This window comes from Schistocerca serialis, chromosome 4, assembly GCF_023864345.2.
Source record: "Schistocerca serialis cubense isolate TAMUIC-IGC-003099 chromosome 4, iqSchSeri2.2, whole genome shotgun sequence".
Classification (NCBI taxonomy): Eukaryota; Metazoa; Arthropoda; class Insecta; order Orthoptera; family Acrididae; genus Schistocerca; species Schistocerca serialis.
Window position 1 is genome coordinate 893594137 of NC_064641.1, and position 19649 is coordinate 893613785.

A 19649-nucleotide genomic window follows, 5' to 3' on the forward strand; every position below is an offset into this window, starting at 1 on the left:
GTGCAGACCCATTGCAGTCCTTGTAGAAATAATGGTACTAGTGAGTCAGCAAAGGTGTAGACCCACTGCAGTCCTTGTAGAAATAATGGTATTGGTGGGTCATCAAAGCTGTAGACCCACTGTAGTCCTTGTAGAGATGGCCAGCAGCCATCTGTTTGACTGTGCAGGTGCACAATCACCACTGAAGAGTCTTGCGGAGAATATAGCAAGTCCATAAACCACCACTTGTGCACGCACAAAGTTTTTGGAATGGTCCTTAGAACCAGCAATGCTGTTAATCAGTCCCTTGCTGAATTATTAACACACGTGCAAACACTAACAGTCCCTACTTCTCACTATTGTCCATATACTATGACCAACTTACAATTTACTTAATTTGATGAACTGATGTCAATTACAATTTTATTACATAAGAATACAATAACAAAGGTACAAAATACATCATTAAAGAACATAACAATACAGATAACATTTGTAGTAATACGGGATTTACAAAAGAATCGAAATAACATATACATGAGTGTTACAGGAATTATGACATAAGTTCATACATAAAAGATCAGAATAACTTTCGAAACATCAACTTCACACATGAGCATTAGAACAAAACAGAACAAGTAATGTCTAAACATCTTTACAAAGTAAATAACATAGTATTAGAAAAATTCTACAACATAACAACATCAGCTAAACATATAAAGACAGGAAAAACATAAATACCCAAGGGTACACAAACACATAGAGGGATAAGACAAAAGGAAAGGACAGGGATTGTTTTACTGCAGTATTTTGCATGGAGATCTCCCTTCGTTCATCATTATTCTCAAAAAGTCCTATCTAAGCCTGCTTTCTGTATTCTGTTCACATCCTCTTTCAAAAATAGTTTTTCTTCACTGTACACTACTTTTCTGGCCAAACCATTTTCTTATAGATTCTCAATGTAAGTAGGCTGTTTATGTTTTGTTATTGACATCGTTACGTAGTGCTCTGTATGAAAATTACTGGCTGTGCTGTGTGCAGTCTGTGGCTAGTTTGCATTGTTGTCTGCTATTGTAGTGTTGGGCAGCTGATTGTTAACAGTGCGTAGCGTTGTGCAGTTGGAGGTGAGCCGCCAGCAGTGGTGGATGTGGGGAGAGAAATGGTGGATTTTTGAAATTTGTAAGACTGGATGTCATGAACTGGTATGTATATTATGATTTTTCAACACTATTAAGGTAAATACATTGTTTGTTCTCTATCAAAATATTTCATTTGCTAACTATGCCTATCAGTAGTTAGTGCCTTCAGTAGTTTGAATCTTTTATTTAGCTGGCAGTAGTGGCGCTCGCTGTATTGCAGTAGTTCGAGTAACGAAGATTTCTGTGAGGTAAGTGATTTGTGAATGGTATAGGTTAATGTTAGTCAGGGCCATTCTTTTGTAGGGATTTTTGAAAGTCAGATTGCGTTGCGCTAAAAATATTGTGTGTCAGTCTAAGCACAGTCATGTATAATTGTTCTAAGGGGACGTTTCACAGGTACATCCCCCTGTACAACTCTATATGACGAATGATGGCAAGTTAATCGGGCCACAAAAGGCCGAGAACGGGAGTCAAAAACTCTATCGTGGCATCGATATTACATTTTTCAGGTGTTGAAGAAATGAAATTACCGTGTGGCAGATCCTGGAGTCCCCACCTGCCGAAGAAAAGCCACCGAGTCTCAAGTTCAGTTAACTCCACATGAGGCGACTTGATTGTCGGTGATGAGGAAGTGGTGATGAGGGCAACACAGCACTCAGCTTCCGAGCGGAGAAAATCTCAGACCCGACCGATAATCGAACAAGAGACCGCCACATGGCAGTCAAACGAGCTGACCATTCAGCTAAGGAGGCAGACCACTACCAACGGTATACCCAACAACATCAATACAAGCACACAGTAAATATTTGAGGGATGATGAAGATAGAGGAAAACAGACTATTTTCAAAATTATTATCGTTCATTCGTACTAGGTGGAACGGTGGTCTGATCATTTAATATTAAAAGTCGACGACCAAGGTGTGGACGGGGCAAGGAATTGACATATCAGACGTGATTTAACACATAAATAATTTATTCATAACATACAATACATAACACCAACTACGTAAATCCTGCTTCGATGCTTACAATTGCCCAAAATGGGAGGGCCACCACTTTCGAATTGGAAAGGCTTTAATTTAAGAAATTAAAACGCCTAATATAATTTTTTTAAATAATAATAATACAACACATAAGTAAGCGCTAAGTGAACGCACTCTTAAATCTTTAATTATTAATCACAAAGCGAGGGCTTACCACATTTAAATTCTCATTGCAATATAAAACATAAATACATGAATTCACAACACAGCAAGGCTTCAAATTTCTACCTGGACAACCTATGGTCCTAAGACTTTCGTATTACATTCCATCCAATCACATTAATAACTTATAAACACGGTTGGTAAAATACAAATGTTTGCACTATAATGAATTTTAATAATCCACAATCACTCAAAAAACAACGTCACAAGTTTGATACGGAGCATGTAAGCCTGTTTGTACAATCTTTCGGACCAAAATAGGCACGAGGGCCTCCATAACAGAAGTGCGCTAGTTGCTTTTAGGATAGGTGCTCCCATTAGCTTAATCACTGAGCAGATATTTACTTAAGCGACAGGTAAGATAGTTAATCCAAATAGAAGGTATTTCTAAAGTTTTTTTTTCCTTCCTCCCTTTTAACAACGGGGTTTTAGTAAGGTGGAAATTACACTTTGAGGAGACGCAATAGCAATCTAGCTGGCACGCCTTCACGAGGACGCCATGCCACTACACACGTTCCAAACTAGCCACGTGTCCGCTGTTCGAGCCAAACATTAACAACACAGTTCCACATTCCTGACACCCAAATAGTCGGGATCAAAACAAAACCAAAGATACCAAGAGCGCAAGATCCAGCACAGCTTCAGAACAGATCTTACTTCATGCGGTTGCCTTCACAAATACAGATATCGAAATGAAAACAAGAACGTGTAACAACATTCCCTAATCAGCACAATGTTCTTCGTTAGGTCCCGCTAGCGCTAGACAACGTGGCCATGCCAATGTTAACAAACCTCTAAGGCAACACCCTCCAACTGACAAGCCGAAATCAATGTCACCCCTTATCAGCTCCGTGACAGGAGTCGAACCCCCAACTACTGTCAGTGCAACTCACTTAGAATAAATACAGCGCGAATAATATGGCGGACCCATATACCCCGGGATTAACAGAACACTAGACTGAACTAGAATTAACCTTAATAATAGAGCACTAGATCTTGGGAGACAAGGAACTAACTCCCCACCTGAAATTCTGCAACCACTGGGCGGGAGGATGAACTGCCAAAACATAGAAGTGCAAACGTACACTAATAACTACCCAAAATACACCACTACACCGGTTAGCAACGATGCGTGGAGGAATCTGCACCGTCAGAATTGCACCAGTGAACAGAACAGAGGATTGCCACAGCGGTGGCCACAAGGCGGGAAAGACGACTGGATGAACTCAATCCCAAAGGATGATCAACTTGAAACATTCACACTTAACTTCTTTTCTCCTTTCCCTGGGCGCACTTCGTCGTTTGTCCGGGACTGCTGTGCACAATTCTGAGCCGTCCCCAGTCGTCCCGGCAGACACCGACCCAACCGAACTGCTCCCGGACTCAAACCCTCGCCGAACGGCGGCTCCACCGCCCCATGACGGTTACTGTTCGTTTGCCTTCGTCGACGGAGGCGATGATTAGACTGCCATCCGCTTCCCGCGGACAACCAATGAAGAGCGGACAGAGGGGCCTCAACCAGGACGCCGTTCCTCCACGTGTAGAAGTGCGGTTTCGATAACACCCGTACGCGGAAGGCAGGATGTCGACGTCACCAGACCAGACACGAAGGCCACTGCGCGACAACCTCCTCCAGCGTGGCCGCGCTCGCCTGTAAATAGTACAGGCCAAACAGTCTGCTGCAGTAAACACGTCAGTCGGTCGTGTTACCAAGCTACGGTTTCTAAGTACACCAAAGACAGAACTCGCAATCGATAGTGGGTACGCTACGGGCGGGAGTTCAAACGAAAGAGCTTCATAAAAGACCAACCCTGGACAACCGCGGAAAAACGAAATAGAAGCGAAGCAATAAAAGACAGCAACGAGATGCTAGAGCCCGATCGCGCCCAAACACTGTCGATTACCAAAAATATTGGCTCCACACGACGCTCAGGAAACGAGCCGTGGAAAGATGGAAGTACACACGGCTCACTAGGCTGCACTTTCGAACTGTTATTATTCAAACTCAGGTTGTTCATATGCGTCTTATTAATAGATTGTACGGTCAGTCATAGTATCGAAGTTGGTCCATAAAGCTTCTGCAGACATTTCTAAACCAGTAAAGACTGTGTTTCCTGAAAATAATTGTGTCTGTTTAATGTAATTAGTTCTGTAAAAAATACATGCGAGCCCACACAGTAATAGGACCACTGATGTACGCTTCCGACACGACGGAATGCTCTTTACATGAGTGATTGGGATGGAAGGAATGGAAAGGAAACTGGATGGGAAAGAGGTAGGAAGTAAATAATGATTTCCAGCCGCACAGAGCATTGCGACAATTCAGTGCCGTGTGTTGCAAATTTTATGCCAGGTCTGGACTCAAACCCGAAATTCGCAGGGAGAAATTTCAGAAAACGTTTAGGAAACACACTCAAAAGTATGAGCATGATCGTAATTCGTATCGTATTGTACAGCGCTGAAAAGGCTGACCAGCAATATCAATGTATTATACCCGATTACTTGTCCATGAGAAGGTAGGCAGTGAAAGAGATGAGTGTCGAGAAGTGGAATGATCAGAGGTACCAGCCTGGGCCAAGCCGAGCTGTCCTCACACGTACAGATGGCGGTCTGAATGACATCGAAAACGAGGGCAAAGAGAAGGGGGCTAATGACCCAAATTCATACGGATGAATTAATGGCTGCCTATTGAGGAAGCATTGTCTTTAAGAGAACTACAAATTATGCAGGCAAATGGAGATATTGTTAAGCAGCTGGTCTGCGGGACCGACTTTTAAAACAATGCGGCACAGTTCGCGCGGGACAATTAACAGATACGTCGCGTCGGATCGCGTGTCTGGGCCTCATGCATAAATTAGGGTAAGCGGCACCTCGCGTGCCGCCTGCGCGGTCAGTCCAGCTATTGATACGGCGAACAGCGGCGGGTGGCAAAAGCTTCGCTGACACACTTGAGTACAACTCATATTTCATGAGGTTATCGAACTGTCAGAGGCGCTCACTGTCTGCGACTTTCCAAGCGCAATTGAAATCTGAAACCTCCAAAATGGACACCTGTACACCGAAAAGATTTCGATTCAGTGTATTCGTTTATATACGGTATTATTCCAGTAGTGTGGCGATCAGAAGGTTCCAACTCTTTTTGTTCAGAAGAGCAGCGGTACAATATGTCTCACTTTATTTTAATGAACGTAACATAGTAAGTTTGCACATAAAGTATTCTGGGAAATATACTGCAATATCGACATAAAAGTTTTCTGGGTTTGGTACAGACCCAGAAGAAGGCCGCTGCAATCGTGGCCGAAACGGTGGTTTTTCTCCAGCAGCAGCAGTTTTCTACATTATGACGCGGTACCAAAGCCAGAAAACTTTTATGTCGACTGACTCTGGCAGCGGAAGCCTACGCAATTATATACTGCATTATCATTCAGTGATCACATGTTCACAGTAGTATTTACATTACACATTAACTTTTTATAAACTGAAATACGTATACATGTAGAATCCTCAGGAACGTGTAGTGAGGCGTCAAATAAAAGTGTGCGGTTTTACACAATTTCTTTACCAATGTGATCACGAGTTTTTTCGTGTCGGGAACCGTTGATGCAAGGTTCTCGTTCTAAAGCCGAGTGAAAATAATGTTAAAAGTCAACTTTTTCAGGATAGTTAGCATTTTCTTTGCCTTCAGTATCAGAAAATCCAACATTTTTGACGTTCGCTGTTAAGAAACACTCTCAAAAAGCAAAAAAGAGATAATCTGAAAGAGTGGCTGCTGTGGAATATAAACACACGAATGAGCTCAAAATATTCCTCAAGACGTCATTACACTCTGAAGTCTACATCTTGGTGGGATCAATTTATTGGGTCTGCTTTTCATTACACTACGGCCTCAGATACTTTCGCCATCCATCTGTTGTTTCTCAGTATACGGGCCAGAACATATGTTCTCCTTTCTATATTCTTCAGGAAGTTCCTTCCTGCTTTTGCTTATATTACGAAGTCATTATTTGTTGTGCCTGGCAACCCAGCTTTGGCTACACCCATGAAAGAAAAGTGTTCCAAATCTTCAATCTACCATTAGCTGTGCATAGGTCATGGATGTATTCTCTTGTGTGGGGAGATGTTTAAATAGGATGTAGTGCAGTCCCCCCCCCCCCCTTCTCCACCTCTCGTCGCCCATTAAATGTAAATTGCACTACCAGAGAATCAAGAAATTGAAACTGGATTTTTTCTAGGCAAAATATTATAAGAGTTATCGACTTATGTTTTTTATCGATGTTTTATCTTCTCTATATTCACTGAAGAACCAAAGAAAGTGACACACCTGCCTAATATCGTGTGGAGCACGCAGAAGTGCAGCAACACGACATGGAAAATACTCACCTAACGTTTGAAGTAGTGCTGCAGGGAACTGACACCATCAATCCCGTAGGCCTGTCCATAAATCCGTAAGAGCACGATGGGGTGGAGATCTCTTCTGAACAGCGCGTTGCGAGGCATTCCAGATATGCTCAATAATGTTCCTGTCTGGGTATCTGGCGGTCAGCTGAAGTGCTTAAACTCAGAAGAGTGTTCATGGAGCCATTTTATAGCAATTCTGAACGTATGGGGTGTCGCAGTGTCCTGTTGCAATTGCCCAAGTCCGTCGGAATACACAATGGACATGAATGGATGCAGGGGATCAGCAGGATTCTTACGTACGTGTCACCTGTCAGAGTCGTATGTAGACGTGTCAGGAGTCACTCCAACGGAACACGCCACCACCATTACAGAGCTTCCACCAGCTTGAACAGTCCCCTGCTGACATGCAGGGTCCATGGATTCATGAGGTTGTCGCCGTACCCGTACACGTCCATCCGCTCGATACATGTGAAACGAGACTCGTCCGACCAGGTAACATGTTTCCAGTCATCATCAATGCAACGTCGGTTTTGACGGGCTCCGAAAGACCATATCGATGATGTTTCGTGAATGGTTCGCAAGCTGACACTTGTTGACGGCCCATCATTGAAATCTGCAGCAACTTGCGGAAGTGTTGCACTTTTGTCACGTTGAACAGGCTACTGCAGTCCACTCACCCCTCTGCCGCCCCATACCGAACCTAGAATTATTGTGCGGTTCGGCCCCCATTGGACCCGCCCGTGAACGTCTCACACCAGACGAATGAATGTAACCCCAATGTTTGCGTGGTACAGTAATGGTATGTGTGCGTGTGTGTGTGTGTGTGTGTGTACGTGCAGAAAGTGTTTGCGCAGCAATCGCCGACATAGTGTAACTGAGCGGAATAAGGGGAACCAACCCGCATTCGCCGATGGAAAACCGTCTAAGAACCATTCACAGACTGGCCGGCACACCGGACCTCGACACTAATCCGTCTGGCGGATTCGTGCCGGGCACCGGCCCATGGCTGTTTACATATCTCTGTATTTGAATACGCATGCCTATACCACTTTCTTTGGCGCCTGAGTGTATGAAAGGGAATGTCCTAGCTGGCTGACTCATCATCGCCCAGGCCAAACCGCTAAGCAGGCATCCTTTATAAAAGGAGTTTTCAGAAGTCCACCTGAAGGGGCTGAAATAGAAGATGAAGGGTTTTTTGAAAATACGTCGCTTTAATTACTGAGAGAAGTCAAGGACACAGCTTCGCTGAAGAATGGTTGCGTGTTTTCAATTAAGAGGCGATTGCGAGTGTTGCCCTTGAATTGTAACTTGTTTAGTGGCAACCGATAATTCATCGCGTGCACAAGCCGTATGGTCACTCTGATTTTTCATTTGATTTCTTCCTAGTGGCCGCGTGGTTTGAGGTGTCATGTCACGGACTGCGCGGCCCCTCCCGTCGGAGGTTTGAGTCCTCCCTCGGGAATGGGTGTATGTGTTGTTGTTAGCATAAGTTAGTTCAAGTTAGTTTAAGTAGTGTGTAAGTCTAGGGACCGATGACCTAAACAGTTTGGTCCCTTAGGAATTCACACACATTTGAACATTTTTCTTCCTAATGTCTTCTTTATTATTCTCTCTCCATGCGGTTTGTCGGTGCTTTTATAACTCGAACAGACGTATAACTTCGTACGCACTGTACTTCGATAACACGTGACCACTCATTCTCAGCTTTTAACTATCGGCTACGAATGCTAACATTAAAGCCTCTAGGTCTGGTTGACCTCCGTGTCTCGCAAGTTCGTGCGCTGCGCAGTACGCAATACGAGGACATCACTGCACTCGCGCTTTATGCCCTTAAAACCTGACATCTTCTGTGATAGTCTTCTTTATAATTAGCAAAATATATCGGAAGGGAGGTTACGAGACTCATCCTCGGCATTTGATAACAGGTGAGAAGAAAGCAAAGGCGAACCATTTTGACAAGGATCTTGTCCGGTATATCAGTGCGACATCCCCGCATCTACCGTTACGCTCATTTACTTCACTGACTGATCCTCTGACCATGTACCGTGTGCAGTCTGTGTTATCGATGCAGCGTATTGTAATCTGCAGAATGGCCCAGTATTAATATCGAGAACAACCCGAGATGGTGTGCGTGTATGGCCAAGCAGATGGAAATGATCGTGAGGCAGCACGGCTATAGCAAAACGAGTACCTTCACAGATCCCAACCACATGACTCATTTCAAGCCCTTCTTGGGCGTTTATGTGGTCATGGGTCTTTTCAGACACACAAACGTGCAGGTAGGCGGCGGATTGTGGGTACATCAGATCTGGAGTACCGGATTCTACCGGATACCGAGACGAACCCTAGAACAAGCTCCACGCAAGCGGCCTACTAGCATGGTGTAAGCCAAAGTATGATTATGTGTATCATGTATGACAACCACATCTATCCTTGTCACGTGAAACAAGTGCAAGGATTATCAGCAGCGGGTTTCTCTCTACCAGACGGATTTTGTCGATGATTTTTGCACCTGGTCATCACAATTATGGGATTCCTGATACCAGCAATCCACGATGCGACACGTCAACGTGTGCATCGCTTCCCATGGAGGCCACTTTGAACATCTGTTGTGACGTGGGTGGGATGCAGCTCTGTATTGCGTTCCAAGACGATATGTTTCCGTTTCACGCACGGTGTCCATTTTTAGAAACATGTTCATAAGACCTTTTTTCCTTCATTTCGAGTCAGGAATCCCTGTGCAGTTTGTCGGTTTTTTTTTTAATGTTCGTGCTGTAGCTGACCACGAACGGAACCTGTACAATGTCTTCAATACGCTGTAAGTGTCAGTTGCGATCAGGAGAGTGTTCTGTGTAGCTGTAGGTGAATTATGTCGGAACTAACTGCACTTCATTTCGGACGTACCGGTACGCAAATTGCTGTTGCTCGTGTGGTGGATGCTTCTGTAACCAAGGAAGCAAGGTGTTTGGTGTTTCAAGAGGCACCGTACAGAAGATTTACACCGCACGCAGGGAAAGCGGAAGAACATCTGCTAACTCACAACGCGGACGAAGGTGTGTGTCGAGTGATTTTGACGGGCGGTCATTGAAGAGGATTGTGACAAAAGTAAGAGGGCACAGCTGCAAAAGTCACTGCGGAACTGAATGACGACCTTGAGAACCCTGTTAGCACCAAAACATAACCTGAGAACTACAGAGGGACCTAGAAATTTAAAACCAGCCCTTAGTAATACAAATGCTCATAACAGAAAAGTGTAGTGCGGAAGCCATAAAACCTGAACTATGGAGTAATGGAAGAAAGTCATCTGGTAGAATGAGCGTTATTTCACACTGTGTGGCCGAGTTTACGTCCCAAGAGTGAAACGTGGCGGGGATTAAGTGATGATCTGGACACCCAAATCGTAGTATTCCAATGCGCCCACGGTTACTCCGCAAGGCAGAATTTACTACCAAAGATTATACGACCACCGAAGTTAAAACTTTCTGGGTTGTTAGGCCGCGTCATATTTCTACTAAAATGATCGACGTGTTCTAGCAGTAGCGGACACCATAAGATCCTGAAGAAGACCCCAGGAGAGGGGTCGAAACGTCGATCATTTTAGTAGAAATATGACGTGGCCTGACAACCCAGAAGAAAGCCTGCAGAATTACATTACACGACCATTTTGGCTGATCAGATCGATACCATGGTACACTGTTTGTTGCCCAATGGTGATGCTGTGTTCCAAAACGTCAGGGCCCTTGTTCACACAGGTCACATCGCCGAGGACTGGTTTCCTGAGCACAAGGATGGCCCCATGGCCACCGCAGTCACTAGATCTCAGTATTATTGAGTCTTTTTGGTCCACTTTCTAGAGAAGGGTGCATTATCGCTATTCATCTCCGTTATCGTCACCTGATTTTGCCACTATATTTCAGTAAGAATGGTACACGTTTCCCTTGAAAACCTTACAGGAACTTATTTATCTCTAGTCCTAAACTATCGACTACGCACCCACCAGCGCAGCACCGCGAAACGACATCAAGAAGGCTGTGACCCGTGCGTCAGTGGAGAAAGGGGGCAGCGCCATAGCTCCAGAGTTTAGCGCCCCCTGTCAACACTTACTTAGCGTGCAGCCCATCGCTGGTCGGGCCCAGTTCGGTCGCAGTACCGAGTAATAGAAGACGATACTTAGTTTGCGTTCTTGGAGCGGTAATAGTGTGTAATAGTAATTGCATGTAGGAGGCACAAATGGTTCAAATGGCTCTGATCACAATGGGACTAACATCTGAGGTCAGCAGTCCCCTAGAACTTAGAACTACTTAAACCTAACTAACCTAAGGACATCACACACATCCATGACCGAGGCAGGATTCGAACCTGCGACCGTAGCGATCGCACGGTTGCAGACTGAAGCGCCTAGAACCGCTCGGCCGCAGCGGCCGGCCTAGGAGGCACAGGAAGCATACCAAGCCACGTTCTAACGAGAAGTTATGTCTCTTTCCTTTTTAGAAATAAAGTCTTCTGTTAATCTATAAGTGTTATGTACAGATCGTTTTGAAAGCCACCTCATAACGCGAAGTTATGTTTCTTTCTGTTGTGTATTGGCAAGAGAGCCAACCCGGTATGAGAGGAAGCCGAAAGGCACGCGTTTTAGCTCACGCAGGCTGGCGTGAGGTCTGGAACAGGACAAGGAAATTAGACTAGCAAAAAAGGACGTAGCTGTGGAATACTTAACTTTAATCCATAAATGGTGAACATCGCTCGTGACGGTACATGTTTTACAGCATCAATAGTAACTGGTAATGGCGCCTTGCTAGGTCGTAGCAAATGGCGTAGCTGAAGGCTATGCTAACTATCGTCTCGGCAAATGAGAGCGTATTTTGTCAGTGAACCATCGCTAGCAAAGTCGGCTGTACAACTAGGGCGAGTGCTAGGAAGTCTCTCTAGACCTGCCGTGTGGCGGCGCTCGGTCTGCAATCACTGATAGTGGCGACACGCGGATCCGACGTATACTAACGGACCGCGGCCGATTTAAAGGCTACCACCTAGCAAATGTGGTGTCTGGCGGTGACACCACACTTTCCTTTTTAGAAATAAAGTCTACTATCAATCTGTAAGTGTTAATACAGATCATTTTGAATTTCTGGCACCGGTCATCGCAACTTCTCTCCTTGTTTGTGTCGCTGCTAACTCCCTCAGCATCCGACACAACAATTTATCCATTAAGAGACCACTGTAAGCTGTTTAGGATGCCAAAGGTTTTCCTACACCGTATTAGGCAATGGCGGCTGCTGTGTAAGAACACAAGAGCACGTGAACACCCTGACTTGTGGATTTATTGGTTATTTTTCCTTGAATGCTGTCAAACGTAACAAGGGTGCGATATTATGAAATATATGGCACTACATCTACCGCGCTATCTGACATTGCTACTCTTCTAGACTCTGTGAAACTTGGCATTAGGGTCGCGAGCACATCTGCAGTTGCGTAAGTTTTAAGGTGCTTTTGAGCATGCGCAACTAGCGTGACGTAGTTCCCTTATGCGCCAAATATGAAAGGATTCGATGAACAACGTGCATGGTTCATGGCATGCACAGCTAGCCCTTCCACTGAACTACAAGTTTACGTCAATGCCACCAGGTGGCAGCACACTGCAGCAGACTTATTCCCGTTCACTTGGCATAAATCTCGCTAGAAGGTAGCACGCTCCTCAGATATGCCTATTCAGTCACTGTATAGTAAAATTAGATCTTACGTCACTATATGTTATAGCTATACCAATAGAAAAAACTATTTTGTGGATTTCTGAAAGAGTTATAGTCCATTACATTTTGGATTTTATCATACAGTGATCCGTTTGAGACGCGCGAAATGTCCGCGCGGTTGGAGGTGCCATGTCACTAACTGTGCGGCCCCTTCCGCCGGAGGTTCGACTCCTCCCTGGGGCATGGGTGTTTGTGTGTGTTGTTCTTAGAAGAAGTTAGTTTCAGTATTGTGTAAGTTTAGGGACCGATGACCTCAGCAGTTTGGTCCCTTAGGATTCACATACATTTGAACATTTTTCTCGATCCCCATAAGGGCCTAAAACACATCATCGTCGATTCTGAGACTAACATTTATTCATGCTTTTGACAACCGTTGGTCTTATGGTGAGGTAGGTCTACCTGTGCTGTAGGCCCACATTGTGTGTACTAGTATCAACGTTCACGAAAAGGTGTTTTGTTTCTCCAACATTCACTTCAGTGTGGGGTTGACGGCGACATGCTTTTGGCACCTCATTTATATTCTAGTCAAATGACCATGTTGGTAGACATTACTATTTGAATTTCATAATTTCCAGAAACGGCAGTCTGTGTTTGAAATTGGTTGTTTATTGTTCCGGAATCGGCTTCGTGTGCAGTGTTAACTTGAACCCTGCTGAATATGTTTTAAGTGCTAACAGAAATAACACCTTGCCAGGATGAGTTAGCCTCCCAGACAAGATCCACTGATCGAGAAAGTGAGGAAATCAAATAAGCGTAACTAGAATCGAACGTGTATAAAATAAGCTTAAGTTTTTGCATGGGCGCAACGTAAGAACGCCTGGTTTTTCAGCCAGGATGCTAATTCGTGACTACTACAGTTGTTAGGAATCTTGTGCATTTGTCCGAAAGAAATAAGAAACCACGAAAGCCCCCACTTCCACAGAACTGGTCCGTGCTCTAAACTGTACTTATGTACAAAACAAAATAATTTCACAAAACAATTCTTTTTCTGTCAGATAAGTAATGCATATTATCATTATTATTATTATGACTGGCAGCGGCTGTAGTTCTATAAATTTGTTCATATGCGTAACTCTCAAATTTATCTGAATCGAAAAATTTGCCAACACTCAGAATTTATACTCAAGAGCCGCCGCTAGGATTGGTTGAAATGGTTCTGAGGACTATGGGACTTAACATCGGAGGTCATAAGCCCTTAGAACTTAGAACTAACTAACCTAAGGACATCACACACATCCAAGCCCGAGGCAGGATTCGAACCTACCACCGTAGCGGCCGCGCGGTTCCAGACTGAAGCGCCTAGAACCGCTCAGTGCCACTAGGATTACTCATATGTTGCTTGTATTCTATTGTACTGTGTGTAACTGGGGACCTAGAAACGACGGAAAGGCTTCATCCCCGCCATAGCCCTCAGTAGTACACAACCCCACAACAAGCTACAGCGGTCCATTCACCCAACCGCCGCCACACACCGAACCCAGGGTTATTGTGCGGTTCGTTCCCCACTGGACCCCCCCCCCCACCCCTCCCCTCTAGGAACGTCTCACACCAGACGAGTATAGCCCCAATGTTTGCGTGGTAGAGCACTGGTAGTGTACGCGTACTTGGAGAAAGTGTTTGCTCAGCAATCGTCGACATACGAGTTGCGTTGAAGTTCTAAGGCCTCCGATTTCTTTTCCAATTAACTACTGACCCGAAATCGATGAAACTGGCGTTACTTCTCGACGTAATCGCCCTGCAGACGTACACATTTTTCACAACGCTGACGCCATGATTCCATGGCAGCGGCGAAGGCTTCTTTAGGAGTCTGTTTTGACCACTGGAAAATCGCTGAGGCAATAGCAGCGGCTGGTGAATGTGCGGCCACGGAGAGTGTCTTTCATTGTTGGAAAAAGCCAAAAGTCACTAGGAGCCAGGTCAGGTGAGTAGGGAGCATGAGGAATCACTTCAAAGTTGTTATCACGAAGAAACTGTTGCGTAACGTTAGCTCGATGTGCGGGTGCGTTGTCTTGGTGAAACAGCACACGCACAGCCCTTCCCGGACGTTTTTGTTGCAGTGCAGGAAGGAGTTTGTTCTTCAAAACATTTTCGTAGGATGCGCCTGTTACCGTAGTGCCCTCTGGAACGCAATGGGTAAGGATTACGCCCTCGCTGTCCCAGAACATGGACACCATCATTTTTTCAGCACTGGCGGTTACCCGAAATTTTTTGGTGGCGGTGAATCTGTGTGCTTCCATTGAGCTGACTGGCGCTTTGTTTCTGGATTGAAAAATGGCATCCAAGTCTCATCCATTGTCACAACCGACGAAAAGAAAGTCCCATTCATGCTGTCATTGCGCGTCAACATTGCTTGGCAACATGCCACACGGGCAGCCATGTGGTCGTCCATCAGCATTCGTGGCACCCACCTGGATGACACTTTTCGCATTTTCAGGTCGTCATGCAGGAAGGATTGTGTGCACAAAACCCACAGAAATGCCAACTCTGGAGGCGATCTATTCAACAGTCATTCAGCGATCCCCCAAAACAATTCTCTCCACTTTCTCGATCGTGTCGTCAGACCGGCTTGTGTGAGCCTGAGGTTGTTTCGGTTTGTTGTCACACGATGTTCTGCCTTCATTAAACTGTCGCACCCACGAACGCACTTTCGACACATCCATAACTCCATCACCACATGTCTCCTTCAACTGTCGATGAATTTCAATTGGTTTCACACCACGCAAATTCAGAAAACGAATGATTGCACGCTGTTCAAGTAATAAAAACGTCGCCATTTTAAGTATTTGAAACAGTTCTCATTCTCGCCGCTGGCGGTAAAATTCCATCTGCCGTACGGTGCTGCCATCTCTGGGACGTATTGACAATGAACGCGGCCTCATTTTATAACAATTCGCATGTTTCTATCTCTTTCCAGTCCAGAGAAAAAAAATCAGAGGCCTTAGGACTTGAATGCACCTCGTAGTGTAACTGAATAAGGGGAACCAACCCGCATTCGCTGAGGCAGATGGAAACCCGCCTTAAAAACTATCCACAGACTGGCCGGCACACCGGACCTCGACACTAATTTGCCGGGCGGATTCGTGCCGGGAACCGGCACGCCTTCCCGCCCGGAAAGCAGTGCGTCAGACCGCACGGCTAATCGGGCGGGCTCACATGTTCCTTAGTTGATGTTTCCATATTTCTGGACACCCTGTAACTGCCCTTGCTGCCTTTGGTATTATACTGTCTGTCACAGCTTGTAGAACTTACGGCAGATGGAGAGACGAGACACAGTGCGAGGGGAGTGACGGACTGCGCGGGTGCTGTGTGAGTATGTGTGCGCAGGGGCTTGTGTGAGTGTGTGTGCGGTCCCGCCTAATCACAGACCACCGCCGTCCGTGACGGAGTGCGCACCGCGCCTCGTGTAGCCAAGGCTATGGCCCTCCACGCAGCTGTGAGCCCGGCGCTAGCAAACCCTGCGGTCGGCTCGCAGCTGGCTCGCCAGCGCCGCCCCGTGTGAGAGCGAGTTGTCGCTCGCCACGTCGCGGTCCCGGGTTCGTGCTTATTACGGCCCTCTAAACCGGTCATTAGGAGCTCGATCACCGGTGTCCGGGCGGGCGCCGCGCGCTGCTTTCACGCCTTTATAGGGCGCAGCGGGACGTTAAGTATGGTTTCCGAGCCGGTTGCTTTATGGCGACAACCGTGACGGAACAGCGGCCGATGTGATTGGCGAACGCCTTTATGGGAAGGAGGGCGCACCTGGTTTGTGTCACGAAAGTCGGTACCGCCAACTCCTAGAATTCATCCATTTCACTCACTTTTCGCTCGTCCGGGCAGGAATGAGAGTTCTGGCAGGAATGAGTGACTGTAGGAGGAAGATGACTTGGACAGGATTTGTGATTGGTGTAAAGAATGGCAGCTAACTCTAAATATAGATAAATGTAAATTAATGCAGATGAATAGGAAAAAGAATCCCGTAATGTTTGAATACTCCATTAGTGGTGTGGTGGTTGACACAGTCACGTCGATTAAATATTCGGGCGTAACATTGCAGAGCGATATGAAGTGGCACATGCATGTAATGGCAGTTGTGGGGAAGGCGGATAATCGTCTTCGGTTCATTGGTAGAATTTTGGGAAGATGTGGTTCATCTGTAAAGGAGACCGCTTATAAAACACTAATACGACCTATTCTTGAGTACTGCTAGAGCGTTTGGGATCCCTATCAGGTCGGATTGAGGGAGGACGTAGAAGCATTTCAGAGGCGGGCTGCTGGATTTGTTACTGGTAAGTTTGATCATCACACGAGTGTTACGGAAATTCTTCAGCAACTCGCGTGGGAGTCTCTAGAGGAAAGGAGGCGTTCTTTTCGTGAATCGCTAGTGAGGAAATTTAGAGAACCAGCATTTGAGGCTGACTGCAGTACAATTTTACTGCCTCCAACTTACATTTCGCGGAAAGACCACAAAAGATAAGAGAGATTAGGGCTCGTACAGAGGCATATAGGTAGTCATTTTTCCTTCGGTCTGTTTGGGACTGGAACAGGGAGAGAAGATGCTAGTTGTGGTACGAGGTACCCTCCGCCACGCACCGTATTGTGGATTGCGGAGTATGTATGTAGATGCAGATGTAGAAGCTCGTCGTCGATGTCGGCGTGTGCGAGGGCGCTATTGTCACGTATCTTTAGATCTGACATTTTGAATTAACTGTATTACAGGAAAGGGCTTGACAGTACATGAAACAACATTAATTAGAAAACATTTTCCTTGTGTTCTGTAAAACATTATTTATTTGTCCAGCAGCCGACTTTCGACGTCGTAGGTGCGTTTGTCACTGAGCCGATACGATATGCAGTGCGATGCAATAAAGTCCCTGTATGTCCATCTCTTCAAAGATGATTGCAGGACCTTGGCTGTCCAGTACAGTATGTCAAGTCAAAAATATTTGAGCCGTCTAATTTCCAGACTTTTATTTTATTGGGCTACCAGTTTCGGTAGCCATCGGCAGATGATGTTTGAAGTGATCGCTATATCAAAAACCAAGAGATGCCAGTGTTTGATTGCTACCCGCTGTCTTGACCAGAACTGTGTCTGGAATCTTCCTAAGCGTCGGTCAGCGAGTTTGAAGATGGCGTAGTATATCGCCGAAATTGGTAGCCCGATAAAACAGCAGTTTGGAAATTAGACGACTCAGATGTGTTTGATTTGACATCCTCGATGCAATAAAGGTCACACGATGCGAAAGAGAGAATGAATCACGTTTCTGTTTCAGTTTCGTTGCAGTCATGAGCTCTCCTGAAAAGGACACTCTTGTGGCGTATCACTATTTAAAATTTAAAAAAAAATTGAAGAAAGAAACGAAGTAGCTGGGTGCCGGTACAATGCTGTGAATATCAAATATAATTCAGCTGTGGCTTCTCGTGAGCACTCTCAGCACGAAAACTAATTCCACGAATTCTACAGAATCAGTCCAGACAGTACCTAGTTTTTGTAGCAACTAGTATCAGCTACTGTGGCAATGGAGATCACAGGATTTTCGAATTGTATTTCTCCTGCTGAGAAGCTCCTCATTACAAAAACGTAACAGGATGAAAGTGTGTCAATGACGTTAAAAATGCCTGCGTGAATAGTTTTTATTTTGTATCACCACCTACTTTATCAAGTCCGGTACATCTATAAACAATGGTTACAAGTTAATAAATCTAGTATTTCTACTATTACTCTGTTTCGCAATGTAGTTATCATTCACCTTCAGAAGTGTTCACGAAGGACGCTGGATTTCAAGTGAGATCAGTCAGCATCGGCGGTGTAGCAGTTGGTGGTGAACACTGACGAGTTTGATAAAATGGAAGAATCTCATGATATTAAAGAAAACCCCGACGTGTCCTTTTCGGCTTCGTGCAGTTAATCACTCAAAATTTACAAGAATTTAGCATTCAGGTCTCTCTCACGCCTGTCACAAATCTTCCTAAAATCAGTGAGCAAGGACTGAAAAAACATCCAGTCAGCAACATTAGTTGATGACGACCAGTGTCTTTTCCTTTCAGTGCGTTTTTCATTTCTAACATTGGTTTTTATCGGCAGCCTGCAGAAAAGAGAGACTCCAGGTATAGCGGGCTACAGCAGCTGTCGACAGCTTGTTTGTACCACCTAGCTACCAACGCCGTCATGGACAACTCACGTAATTTCTCGAGAAAGGAAAGACATATTGCTCTCCTTACGCCGTTAAAAACAATTACGATGTGTTAGCTATATTTCTTATGCAACAATGCTTGACACAGAATCCAGCAAAGGTAAACTGGCTAGTGACTACATTCTTCAACTTTTCAAAATACGTCCAGTAGTTGCGAAGTGTAAAAGTTCCGAAACCCCGCGTGTGTCTGAAACGGTTACTCTGCCCCGGACAGTTAATTAAGAGCCGGACACACCGTTAACAGCCACGCAGAAGTTACTGTGCGCAACGCAGCGACTAACGCGAAGAATTTATGGCCCTTGCCGTGGATCCTAAAGCGGAGAACTTCATAATAACTGATGTGACATTAAGTGAAGGGTTAACAGAAACAAGTTTTAAACGAACACATTAATTTATTGAGTTAAAATACAAACATAAAACATATCTGCCTACGAAAAAACTTCTATTGTCATTACAAATCTATATTACGCGAATTGCACCGGCGTTCTTCCTCCCAGCCACGTCGCCGGGACGAAGTCCTTCTTACATGTCTTCGGATAGGCCACCGCCCTATGACGCATGGATTTTTACTCCGTCGAGAGGACCCTCCGATGTGTGGTGCTTGTGGTGTGCACTTCACGGTGCGACACATTTTATTGGGTTGCATTTTATTGGCTGACCAGCGGACTGCAGCGGATTTGCCGGCGGATGTTCAGTCTATTTTATGTAATGATCAAACGAATGTGGTTCGCGTTTTAAAGTTTTCTAAATTGTCCCACGTTTTTAACAAGATTTTGGGAAGGCGTTTTTAATGTATCAACAGGGTGACTGGCTCACCCAATTTTTTTGTAAGTGGTCAGCCAGTCACGGGCAACGGCCATGCCGCAGTGGATACACCGGTTCCCGCGAGATCACCGAAATTAAGCGCTGTTGGGCGTGGCCGGCACTACGATGGGTGACCATCCAGCCGCCATGCGCTGTTGCCATTTTTCGGGGTGCACTCAGCCTCGTGTTGCCAATTGAGGAGCTACT